The sequence below is a fragment of the Rhinatrema bivittatum genome, chromosome 4, assembly GCF_901001135.1.
Source record: "Rhinatrema bivittatum chromosome 4, aRhiBiv1.1, whole genome shotgun sequence".
Lineage (NCBI taxonomy): Eukaryota > Metazoa > Chordata > Amphibia > Gymnophiona > Rhinatrematidae > Rhinatrema > Rhinatrema bivittatum.
This window is the reverse complement of record NC_042618.1, coordinates 27,045,356-27,058,806: the sequence shown is the minus strand read 5'-3', so window position 1 is coordinate 27,058,806 and position 13,451 is coordinate 27,045,356. Positions and strand designations below refer to the sequence as shown.

Genomic DNA, 13,451 nt, shown 5'->3' with positions numbered 1-13,451 from the left:
TGCGAAATAAGAAACCCATTTTGTTACATGCCCCGCCCGCAGCCGTCCAGCGCACGGGTCCGCTCACCTCCATGGTTCCACAGCGGGTCCTGGGCCGACCTCCCTCGCGGTGGTTGCCAGCCCAGCTAGGCCCCGGTGTCCCGCGGCGGCGGTCACTAGGCCTTCTACTGCGTGCCAGGTCTCACACCGAGGCTCGGCATCCTCAGCTATACTGACCACGCCCCTATGCGCGCGTGTGCGAACCGTCCAGTCTTATGTAGGCCCCAGGGCGGGTCTTAGCTCCGTGGCGCGTTCTGATTGATTCCCTGTTATAAGGAAGTCCCTGGCTTCACTTCCTTGCCTTGGCAATCGGGTCAGTTTGATCCTGAGATTGCCCTTGCGTTTGTTCCTGCTTGCTTGTTCCTAGTTTCGTTCCAGAATCCTTCTGTTCCAGTTCCGTTCCTGCTTGTTCCTGCGTTTGTCTCTCTGTCTCCCTGGTCGTACCTCGGACTGTCTCACTGGTACTGACTCAGCTTGTTCCTTGACCTGCCTGCCTGCCTGCCGCCTGCCTCAAGACCTCAGCTTGTTCCTTGACCTGCCTGCCTGCCTGCCACCTGCCTCAAGACCTCAGCTTGTTCCTTGACCTGCCTGCCTGTCTGCCGCCTGCCTCAAGACCTCAGCTTGTTCCTAGACTACTCTGCCTGCCTCCGGACCTCTGCCCGTCTTCGACCTCATCTGACCTCCAGCTTCTGACCTCTGCTTCGTTGACCAATCCTCGGACTGACTTCTGGACTTTGACCTATGCCTGCCTGACCTTGTCCATAGATTCTGGCTCTGTCCCTAGCCTTGTCTTCTCCATCATTGTTCTGGTTCTCCTTGCTTCAACCAGTCTCTAGCCTCGAACCCGATAGTGCTCCCCTAGTGTCTGTGGGCACGCGGACTTCCACTCTCCCAGGAGACCCTGCACGGCCCACCTAAGTCCAAGCGGCCCGGGTCCCTATGGCTCCTCCCGGGAGGACCTCGGGCTTCCAGTGGTGAAGCTCTACATTGCCTCTGTCTCCTTCCGTGCTCCGCCCCCTGGGGGCAGTTCCCGCACTGTCCCAGGACAAGGGTCCACCACTGAGCGCAACACATTTATTAAGCACGGAGTACATTTTCAAAACATTTATGTGCATAAAATTAGCATATATGTGCTTAAGTAGCTTATACATGCTATTTAATAAACATCATTAAGTACGCACAAAATTTTGATCTTGCGCACGTATTTACACTTGAAGAAAAGGGCGGTCTGGGATATTTTAGAGCGGAGCCAACAGGTACACACACACGTTGCTATTTTATCAGAGACTTGTGTGTGAACATCTGGTAATTTATTCACGTAGGAGTGGATATTTAAAGGGTTACGTGCGTAATATATGCGTGTAATCCTTTTAAACCCCTCCTGCGAGCGCCGAGCCTATTTTGCATAGGCCCGGTGATGCGCGCAAGCCCTGGGACGCGCGTATGTCCCGGGGCTTGAAAAAGGGGGCGGGGCAGGGGCCGGAGCCTCCAGGCACAGGCGACCATCTGCCGCTGTGCCCGGGATTGCGAGCTGGCCAATGGCCGGCACGCGCAACCTAAGCCTGCCCAGAGGCAGGCGCAATTTTTAAGTTAAAAGTAAGGGGGGGTTTTAGGTAGGGCTAGGGGGCGGGTTAGGTAGGGGAAGCGGAAGGAAAGTTCCCTCCAAGGTCGCTCCAATTTCGGAGCAGCCTCGGAGGGAACGGAGGAAGACTGCGCGGCTCAGTGCGCGTAAGGTGCACAAGTGTGCACCCCCTTGCGTGCACCGACCCCCGATTTTAGAACATGCGAGCGGCTGCGCGCGCATGTTATAAAATCGGGCGTAGATCTTAAAATCCGGCCCATAAATTTTTCATCTGCAGTAACAGCAAATGATCTACTGAATCAAAGGCGGCTGTCATATCCAATAGGAATAATTTATCCAGTTTAAGACTATGATATTAGTTTTTTAATGTATTCACGAGTAGGTGAATTTTCAAAAGTTGAGTGCATAAAAATTAACACTTACGTACGCAAAATAGCATATTCCCGAGTATATAACTTTTTAAAAACCTCAGCTTACACGCGTAGATCAGGGTCCATGAGTAAATCTGCACATTTAAAACAGGGAGGGCCGGGGCATTCCAGTGAGGGGTCAACATTTCCACGAGCATGTTATTTTATAAGCAATTTACGCATGTAGATTTGGCAGCTTACAGGTGGATATTTACTGCTATTCAGTATCTGGAGTAAGTGATCATAAACGTCTGAAAAGTAAAAAGAAGGGATCTGGGTGAAATGAGGGGACTTCAGGATGAAGAGCCAGGAGGGTCCTCATGAGCTGCAGATAGACTGGGCAAACTGGTAGACTAATTGGTAAAACCAGTTAATTCATTGCTGTGCGCATGTTAGAAAATTCCCTGACTTACGCATGTAAAAGTTAATTTATGAGGGAGGGGGTAAGTGCATCTAAATAATATGTGTAAAATCTACTTGCATATCCCTTTAAAATTAGAAGTAAAAAATATGTGGGTATATCATTTGCGCACACTTATCCAGCTAAATTCTGACTTATATAAGCTAAGAAGCACCTTTGCTGCTACAAAGACAAATTCAAACTTATCTGGATAAGTGGCTACTTAGCCAAACAAGTCTGAAAACGCTACTAAGGGGGTCATTTTCTATGCGGATCGCATGTGATACCAAGTTCGGGGCAGAGTCGGGGTGGAGTCAGCCCTGGAAGAGGAGGAGTCGGGGCGGCACCGGGGCTGACACCACAAAGACTTTGTCGACAGCGAAAGGTACGCACCTTTATCGCTGTCAGTTTCGCGCCGAATAACTACACCTTTTATGGTGTAGTTATTCGGCGCGACGCCATCAGCGATCGCACCGCGGAGGTGCGATCACTGCCGGCTAGGGCAGGACCGCCCCCTGCTTCGCCCCCCTGCCCCCCGTTACTGCAGGATTCAAAGAGCCCAGCGGTATTAGTAAATCCAGCCCTTATTTAGATAAGTCTATCTGATTTAACTGGATATGTAGCGTTTTTTAGACCTATCTGTCTATTGGAGAAATTACTTACCTGATAATTTCGTTTTCCTTACTGTAGACAGATGGACTCAGGACCAATGGGTATAGTGTACTCCTGATAGCAGCTGGAGACGGATCAGATTTCAATCTGATGTCAGCCCTAGCACATATACCCCTGCAGGAAGTGCAGCTCTTCAGTATTCTCCTCGAAAAGCAATTGTGGATATATGTGTAACTGAATAATTTGAATAACTTGGATAACTTGATTAACTTTATAACTTGGATAACTTGATTAACTTTATAACTTGGTTAACTTGATTAATTTGAACTGGTTGAATTGGTTATAGCTGGAGACTGCCAGTGCCTTCAACCGAGAAATGTTGACACCCAGTAGGATGGGTGTCCTAGTTGGAGGAAAGCATGGCTTACCCGTGAATCACTCGCTCTCGGGGATGTCACTTGAGAATTCCATGAATAACAGCAGCCATGGGTGGGATGCTGAGTCCATCTGTCTACACTAAGGAAAACGAAATTATCAGGTAAGAAATTTCTCCATTTCCTAGCGTGTAGCAGATGGACTCAGGACCAATGGGATGTATAAAAGCTACTCCCTAACCGGGTGGGAAGCTGCCCATGGCCAACTTAGTACTGCCCTTGCAAATGCTGTGTCCTCTCGAGCCTGAACATTCAGGTGGTAGGACCTGGAGAAGGTGTGGATGGAGGACCATGTCGCCGCCCAACAGATCTCGGTGGGTGACAGCATCTTGGTTTCCGCCCAGGACACTGCCTGGGCTCTAGTGGAATGGGCCTTGACTTGTAAAGGCGGTGGCTTGCCTGCTTCTACGTAGGCTGCCTTGATGACTTCTTTGATCCAGCGAGCTATGGTTGCTCACGAGGCCGCTTCCCCTTGCTTCTTCCCGCTGTGAAGGACGAATAGATGGTCCATCTTTCGTATGGATTCCGACCTTTCCAGGTATCGGAGTAGGAGTCTGCCGACGTTGAGGTGGCATAGACTGCGAGATTCTTCTGAATTCTTATGCTCATCTGGCAATGGTAGCGAGATGGTTTGGTTGAGATGGAAGTGAGAAACCACTTTGGGGAGGAAGGACGGGACCGTGCATAACTGGATGGTTCCCGGGGTGAGTCTGAGGAACAGCTCCCGGCAGGACAGTGCTTGTAGCTCGGAGATACGATGGGCCGAACAGACTGCCACCAGGAAGGCTGTCTTCAATGTTAATAGTTGGAGAGACAGGCCATGAAGAGGTCTGAAGGAGGCTCCCGCTAAGAAATCTAAGACCAGATTGAGGTTCAAAAGATCCACCGGCCACTTTAGGGGTGGTCGGATCTGCTTGACTCCTTTCAGAAAGCGGGAGACATCCGAGTGAGAGGCTAGGCTGCCGCTCTCACTCTTGGTTCCGTAGCATCACAATGCGGCCACATGTACCTTAATGGAGTTGAGAGACAATCCCTTCTGTAGTCCGTTCTGCAAGAATTCCAAAATCGCAGGAATTTTGACTGAGCGTGGAACAATGTCGCAGTCCTCACACCAGGCTTCGAATACTCTCCAAATCCTTATGTATGTTAGGGATGTGGAGAACTTGCATGCTTGGAGCAGGGTGTCAATTACTGCCCCTGAGTATCCGCTCTTCCTCAGGCGAGTCGTCTCAATGGCCAGGCCGTAAGAGAGAATCGAGCTGGATCCTCGTGAAGGATCGGTCCTTGTTGGAGCAGGTCTCTGTGTGGAGGTAGTGGGAGGGGGCTCCCTGTCAGCAGCCTTCGCATGTCTGTGTACCACGGTCTTCTTGGCCAGTCCGGGGCCACTAGAAGTACTTGTCCCCTGTGGTGTTCTATCTTGTGGATGACTGCGCCCAATAGGGGCCACGGTGGGAAGGCATATAATAGAGTTTCCTGTGGCCAGGTCTGTACCAGGGCGTCAAGAGCTTGCGGCTGAAGAAGCTGGGCACTTGGGTGTTGGACCGGTTTGCCAGGAGGTCCATGGTTGGTGTTCCCCAACGGTTTACTATCAATTGGAATGCTGTAGTCGACAGCCTCCATTCTCCTGGGTCTAGACTTTCTCTGCTGAGGTAATCCACAGTGACGTTGTCTTTCCCCTCGATGTGGATGGCCGAGATCTTTTGAAGGTTCGCTTCCGCCCATGACATTAGGGGGTCTATTTCCAGGGACACCTGTTGGCTTCCGGTTCCTCCCTGACAGTTAATGTATGCCACTGTTGTGGCGTTGTCCGACATTACTCTGAAGGATTTGTCTCGGAGTCTGTGACCAAACTGTAGGCAGGTTAGTCTGGCTGCCCAGGCTTCTAGGCGATTGATGTCCCATCCCGACTCTTCTTTGTTCCATTGCCCCTGGGTGGTTAGCTCCTGGCAGCGTACTCCCCATCCTTGTAGGCTGGCGTCTGTGGTGAGCAGGATCCAGGTTGTTGAGGATAGTCTCACTCCCTGGCTCAGATGGCCTTCTTCTAGCCACCATCGTAGTTGGGTACGAACTTTATCCTGGAGCTGAAGACGTACGGTGTAGTTCTGGGACAGCGGATTCCATCATGATAGTAGTGAGCGCTGTAGGGGTCTCATGTGATCTCTTGCCCATTGCACAACTTCCAGTGTGGATGCCATGAGGCTGAGAACTTGGAGGTAGTCCCATGCCGTGGGGCGAAGCTCGCTCAACAGGGATCACAACTGGGTCATCAGTTTTGATCTCCTTGTCGGTGTCAGGATGACCTTGTCTTGTTTGGTGTCGAACAGGACTCCCAAGTATTTTAGAGATTGGGAGGGCTGCAGACAGCTCTTGTTTGTGTTGACCACCCACCCGAGGCTCTCTAGTAGAGTTTTGACTCTGTTGGTCACCTGGTGGCTTTCCTCTGGGGATTTCGCCCTGATCAGTCAATCGTCTAGATAAAGGTGTATGAGGATTCCTTCCTTCCTCAGTGTTGCTGCCACTATCATCATGATCTTGATGAATGTCCGGGGTGCTGTGGCTAACCCGAATGGAAGTGCCCGGAACTGGTAGTGATGGTCCAGGATCGTGAAGTGTAGAAAACGCTGATGCTCTTGTTGGATCGGAATGTGTAGGTAGGCTTCCGACAGATCCAGGGATGTAAGGAACTCTCCTGGTTGTATCGCCCTTATTACTGAGTGTAGGGTTTCCATGCGGAAGCAAGAAATCTTCAGGTGGCGGTTGACCGACTTGAGGTCCAGGAAGGGCAGAAATGTTCCTTTTTTCTTGGGAACGATAAAATAGATGAAATAATGTGTAGTATTTATTTGTTGTGCGGGCACCGGTGTTATAGCCTCTAAAGCTAGCAATCTGGTCAGTGTAGCTTCCACTGCCATCCTCTTGGAAGGGTCTTGGCAGGGGGATTCCACAAACTTGTCCGGAGGGAGGTGGTGGAAATCCAGGTAATATCCCTCTCGAATGATGGAAGGACTCACTTGTCCGAAGTTATCTCGACCCATCTTTGGTAGAATAGGGCAAGTCTGCCCCCTATGGCTTCTTCCTTTGGACGGGTCGGCTGATTTTCATTGTGGGGTGTGGCTGGGGCCTGGGCCCGAGCCAGCTCCCCTTTTGTTGTGCTTGTTCCGAAAGGACTGGCTCCTGCCTGCGGGCTGAGCCGATTGATATGTGCTTCTGTATTGGTTGAAGCGCTGTGATCCTCTGACCCTGGAAGTTCGGGAGAAGGGTCGCTGGTTTCTCTTATTCCTGTCCTCCGGTAGCCGCGGAAGTGGGAATTCACCCCAATTGTTGGCTAATTTCTCTAGTTCGCTTCCGAACAGGAGGGTTCCCTTGAAGGGCATCCTTGTGAGTCTCGTTTTGGAAGATGCGTCGGCCGACCAGCTTCGGAGCCAGAGTTGTCTTCTGGCTGCCACTGCTGATGATACTCCTCTAGCTGCGGTGCGCACCAGATGAGAAGTGGCATCCGTGAGGAATGATACTGCTGGTTCCAGGGCTTCCCCGGGAGTGTTGTTCCTGGTCTGTGATAAGCAGGTGCGTGTCACCATGGCACAGCAGGCCGCAATCTGTAGAGACATAGCAGAGACGTCAAAAGACTGTTTGAGACGTCTGTCTTGAGCATCCTTGAGTGCTGCTCCTCCCTCAACTGGGATAGTAGTGCACTTCGAGACCGCGCAGACCATGGCATCCACTTTCGGACATGCCAGGAGATCTTTGGCAGCTGGGTCCACAGGGTACATGGCTGCCAGGGTACGCCCCGTTTGAACGTAGTCTCTGGGGCATCCTATTCCAGGTCAATTAGCTGCTGGATGGCTTGTAATAGCGGGAAATGATGGGAGGTCTGACGGAGTCCCTCTAGTAGAGGATTCATCTTAGGTTCCCCCGAGGCACTTGTGCCCAGGATAGCGAGCTCTTTCAAGCTGTGTGTGACCAGGTCTGGAAGCTCATCCTTGGTGAAGAAGCACCTCATGGTTCAGTGGAGCTCTGTCCCCGGAGGGAGTTCCCCTTCCTCCAGGGGTTCTGATTCCTCATCTGAGTTGTCCGTGTCCCCAAAGGTGGGGCTTCTGGGCTTTGGAATCACTTCCCTGGGCATAGAGGGTCCTAGGATGTTGAGGTCCTCTGTCAGAGGTTGTGGCCATATTATCGGAGGCCCCGGTTGCATGTGGATGAAGGTATGCAGACCTTTGAAGAATTCCACCCAGGAGATAGATGCTGGGGCTAAATTAAGAGGCGCTGTGTCCCTGGGGAGCCCGGTTTGAGGGAGGGTCCCGCTGGGAGACGCTAGGTCCGGCGTACTGTTCGAGAAGCTGGAACTCGGTACCGGCTGGGGATGGCCATGAGGATAAGTCTGAAAAGTGCTACATAGATGGACAAGTAGCACTTCAGACTTTTCTGGCTAAGTAGCAGCTTGCCTGTACTTAGCTGGATAAATAGGAACTTATCCGGATAAGTGCTGCTACTTGCTCAGATATGTCCACACTCTCGTGGCTCGCAGTTTTTATATACATGACCATGTTTGCATGCATCTGTACTCTTATTTTATAATCTGCGCATACTGTTTGCATGCTGGTCATAAAATAGTGTTGCAACTTTGTGAACACCAGTATACATGCGTATATGGGCTTGCGCAAGCTGTTTTAACAATTATCCTCTGTGGTTCGTCAGGCTACCTTGCTCGGTTAATTTCAAAATACACTCCAGTCCGATAATTAAGATCATCTCAACTACATTTTCTGGATATTCCATCCTCATCTGTCAAACTGCCAACAATTAGAAAGGCAGCTTTTAGCTATTATGCTCCATTTATGTGAAACAAATTGCCCATTGAGAGCAAGGAAGAACAGAATTACTTCAAATTTTGCAGACAGCAAAATTAGCCAGGCCTTAAGATAAAGATTCCAGACTGTTATAATTAAAATGTGATGAGGAAGAGTATTATTAGAGGAATTCTACTGTAATATAAATCTAACATATACAGAAGGTTATTGTATTTCTTGTAAGTGTATATTTTATGGTTTATTGTTAGTTTTTTATGTTTATATATACTGTAAACTGTTTCAGTGTATCTCTCTATCAGGGCCATTCTTTATTCTGCGATGTGTCAAGATCATGTGCGGTAGGGTCTTATCGCACGCAATACCAGCCACATTGCGGCAGTATTATTATAATTAGGGGAAGAGGAGGAGTGTAGGCTGGGTTTGGGCGGAGTTATCTCCTGGCAGAGCTGCGGGCGATGATGTTTTTCACATTATTGCCAGCAGCACCGCGGGAAATAACTACACCTTTTCCCGTGACGCTATGGAGGCGATAGTGTGCTGTGCGGCTGCACCGTTGCAGGCGAAACCGCAATGGTGCAGCCCACTATCGCCCCCCCTTTTTTTTGCACCTTATCATTCTGCTAAAAATATATTTATAGAGTTAACCTCAAACAACAAGACCGTACAAATTCCCCCATGGCAATCCAATAAACAAGTAAACGGGGAATGAATGTACCGTGCTCTGGTGTGCGGTAGCACTTGTGAATGTGATTACCATATGATGGTTATTTATATTTTGACTAATGTGTACCGTCTTTAATTTCAAAATTTTTTTTGATTATTTTTTTGGTTTTTTTTTTAATATTATACTTCAATTATAGTGCTTCAGCATTGGCTTTATACGATGCTTAACAATGTTCACTCTCCTGGTAGATCAACCCGACGCACTCATATCACATTTTTCAAAGCAGTCCTCTACTCATCACTGTTTCCGACAGTGGCCAATCCAGGCCATAAGAACCTGGCAAGTACCCAAAAACTAAGTCTATTCCATGTTACCATTGCTAGTAATAGCAGTGGCTATTTTCTAAGTCAACTTAATTAATAGCAGGTAATAGACTTCTCCTCCAAGAACTTATCCAATCCTTTTTTTAAACACAGCTATACTAACTGCACTAACCACATCCTCTGGCAACAAATTCCAGAGTTTAATTGTGCGTTGAGTAAAAAAGAACTTTCTCCGATTAGTTTTAAATGTGCCACATGCTAACTTCATGGAGTGCCCCCTAGTCTTTCTATTATCCGAAAGAGTAAATAACCGATTCACATCTACCCGTTCTAGACCTCTCATGATTTTAAACATCTCTATCATATCCCCCCCTCAGCCATCTCTTCTCCAAGCTGAAAAGCCCTAACCTCTTTAGTCTTTCCTCATAGGGGAGCTGTTCCATTCCCCTATATCATTTTGGTCACCCTTCTCTGTACCTTCTCCATCGCAATTATATCTTTTTTGAGATGTGGCGACTAGAATTGTACACAGTATTTAAGGTGTGGTCTCACCATGGAGCGATACAGAGGCATTATGACATTTTCTGTTTTATTCACCATTCCCTTTCTAATAATTCCCAACATTCTGTTTGCTTTTTTGACTGTGTTATCCACTATGACGCCTAGATCTCTTTCTTGGGTTGTAGCACCTAATATGGAACCAAACATTGTGTAACTATAGCATGGGTTATTTTTCCCTGTATGCATCACCTTGCACTTGTCCACATTAAATTTCATCTGCCATTTTGATGCCCAATTTTCCAGTCTCACAAGGTCTTCCTGCAATTTATCACAATCTGCTTGTGATTTAACTACTCTGAACAATTTTGTATCACCTGCAAATTTGATTATCTTACTCGTCGTATTTCTTTCTAGATCATTTATAAATATATTGAAAAGTAAGGGTCCCAATACAGATCCCTGAGGCACTCCACTGCCCACTCCCTTCCACTGAGAAAATTGAACATTTAATCCTACTCTCTGTTTCCTGTCTTATAGCCAGTTTGCAATCCACGAAAGGACATCGCCACCTATCCCATGACTTTTTACTTTTCCTAGAAGCCTCTCATGAGGAACTTTGTCAAATGCCTTCTGAAAATCCAAGTACACTACATGTACTGGTTCACCTTTATCCACATGTTTATTAATTCCTTCAAAAAAGTGAAGCAGATTTGTGAGGCAAGACTTGCCCTGGGTAAAGCCATGCTGACTTTGTTCCATTAAACCATGTCTTTCTATATGTTCTGTGATTTTGATGTTTAGAACACTTTCCACTATTTTTCCTGGCACTGAAGTCAGGCTAACCGGTCTGTAGTTTCCCGGATCGCCCCTGGAGCCCTTTTTAAATATTGGGTTACATTAGCTATCCTCCAGTCTTCAGGTTCAATGGATGATTTTAATGATAGGTTACAAATTTTTACTAATAGGTCTGAAATTTAATTTTTTAGTTCCTTCAGAACTCTGGGGTGTATACCTCTATCATATCACCTCCGGTCCAGGTGATTTACTACTCTTCAATTCAGATGCAAATCCGAAAAAGAGGAGGAGTTAGGGGCAGAAGTGGGTTAACAAAAGCTGCGTGATAGCTTGTGTTATGGGGTTAGTGCATTTTACAATGTCTCCTCAATGGCCTGTTTTAGTAGGTTTGGAGGGAGGGAGGGAGAGAGAGAGAGAGAGAGAGAGAGAGAGAGAGAGAATAGCCATAATGCCTACTCCCTAGATAGGTTTTTATAGCCTTATGGGAGGCCCACCTAGTAATGCGAGGTGAGGTTTAGTTATTAGTGTAGGGGGTTAGGGGCCACTTTGACATTCAAAGTGAGACGTACGAACAGAACAGTGGTCTCTTGTGAAGATTTGATGCCTTCGGAGTGAGGAAACTCACTCAAAGATGAGATTTGTGCTATGTTCTCTCCACCTAGCTTGATGTTACCCAGGTAGAGAGTCCATCAAGCTAAGATGAGAGAACCTTGTGCGCGCCATCCCCCAGCACAGTGGCTGTTCCGGAGGCCTCGGCCCTGTCCCCGGGCTAGCGCCCCGCCCATGGCCCCGCCCCCGGAACGCCCCTTTTTCGAAGCCCCGGGACATACGCGCGTCCAGGGGCTTGTGTGCGCCGCCGAGCCTATGCAAGATAGGTTCGGCGCGCGCAGGAGCAGCTTTTCAGGGGTTACGCGCATATGTTACACTCACATAACCCTTTGAAAATCTGCCCCATAGGTATTAGTGCAAATTGCAATAAACTATTACCATAAAACATGCCCCTTTTGCTATCGCATGCGATACTGATTGCATTTTGATAAATCCAGGCCTAAGAGATTAATATTCAGATTGGTTGTCTGGCTAAATTAAGAACGTACAACCAAACCATGGACTGTAAATTTTACACTGCTCTATCTCAGACTTACATGGCTGTTTAGCTGGCTAAAAGTTATCTGAATAAGTTGAAGGCATTCCAGAGGTTTTCCAGAGCAGGCTTAAGTTAGCTGATAACTATCCTGCTAACTCCAGTCATGCTGGAGATCAGTCCTGAAGTTAGCCGGAAATGTTTATCCAGCCCACTGGGACTTTATCTGGCTACATTCAGTGCCGTGCCTAAATCGGCAGCATTCCACTGAATCTTTAGCCGGATAAATTATCCGCTCGCCTTACTCAGCCCTAAACGAGAAGGATCATTTCATAATCTTTATCCCAGGAAAAATACAAAGAATACAGATAAAATGATTACAAAAAATGAAGAAAACCCTAACTTGCCTACAAAGCACCATGCATATGTTTAGATCAGATTGTTTTTATTTGCGAGTTTATAGATCATCTTCCCCTTAATATCCAATGGGCCGATACAGCACAGTGTGCTCCGACGGAGTGCACTGTTAACCCTCTATTGGACGTGCGTTTTCGACGCACTAGCGTTACCCCTTATTCAGTAAGGGGCCGAAAACGCGCGTCCAACCCCCCGGAACCTAATAGCACCCGCAACAAGCAAATGCATGTTGATGGCCCTATTAGGTATTCCCGCGCGATTCAGAAAGGAAAATGTGCAGCCAAGCCGCACATTTTACTTTCAGAAATTAGCGCCTACCCAAAGGTAGACGCTAATTTCTTCGGCACCGGGAAAGTGCACAGAAAAGCAGAGATAGGTATTTTATAAAGTACTTAATTTCATGGTGATATTAAGTCGGAGGTCCCGAAAGTTACCAAAAGTAAAAAAAAAAAAATTGAAGTTGGCCCGCGGCTCGTGGGTTGAAAACTGGACACTCAATTTTGCCGGCGTCCGGTTTCCGAACCCATGGCTGTCAGCGGGCTCGAGAACAGACGCCGGCAAAATTGAGCGTCGGCTGTCAAACCCGCTGACAGCCACCGCTCCGGTCCAAAAGGAGGCGCTAGGGACGTGCTAGTGTCCCTGGCGCCTCCTTTACCTGTTTTTACCGCCGGGCCTAATTTGCATACTGAATTGCGCGCACAGGAGAGTGGCCTGTGCGCACGCCGGGAGAGCAGGCATTCGCCCGCTCTCCTGCGGACTTTTCTGTATCAGCCCGCAAGTTTGTACTGAAGACAAATTACAATTCAGACACAGGTGTTGGGTCCCTGCAAAGAGGGTTTACAAGCTGGGCGATCAACCTTTAAAAGTGTATGGGAAACACCATTTGCGCACATAAGGGGCCTCGCAGAGATTTATGGCGGGAGCTGCACAGTTTATAAAATACAGAGTGTCATGGCCCCAGAAATATGTATTATATGTTTGAGTATGCGCATACATTGGTAATGCAGAACGCATTTTCTCTCTACCCATTTTCTAACATTGCATGCATATATTTCATGCACATCATAAATATAACAATGTGCATGTAATAACCCAGAGTTAAATGCAGAGACAGGTGTTTTATAAAGTACATGTGTACTCTGCTGATGAAAATACTTGCTTGTGCATGTACTTGGATCCACCGGTTCACCAATACCTCCACCAGTTAATCTAGACCCTTCAGGACGTCACACTGAACCCCCCAGCAGTTCCCCCAGACCTCCCTCCCACAAACTCGGCTACGGTACCGTGAGCTTTTGTCTGCAATTACCCAGGAATTCACCCCCCCCCCCCCCCCCCATTTCGCAGCCCAGCCCTCACAAGGGCAATTCTTGGCCACAGAT

General features: G+C 48.1%; 1 protein-coding gene across 2 annotated transcripts in view; it reads right to left on the bottom strand.

Annotated features, from left to right (window-relative positions):
- C4H14orf132 (chromosome 4 C14orf132 homolog) overlaps positions 1 to 13,451 on the bottom strand; it is a 46,120-nt gene that overhangs the window by 14,210 nt on the left and 18,459 nt on the right. The window lies entirely within an intron of this gene.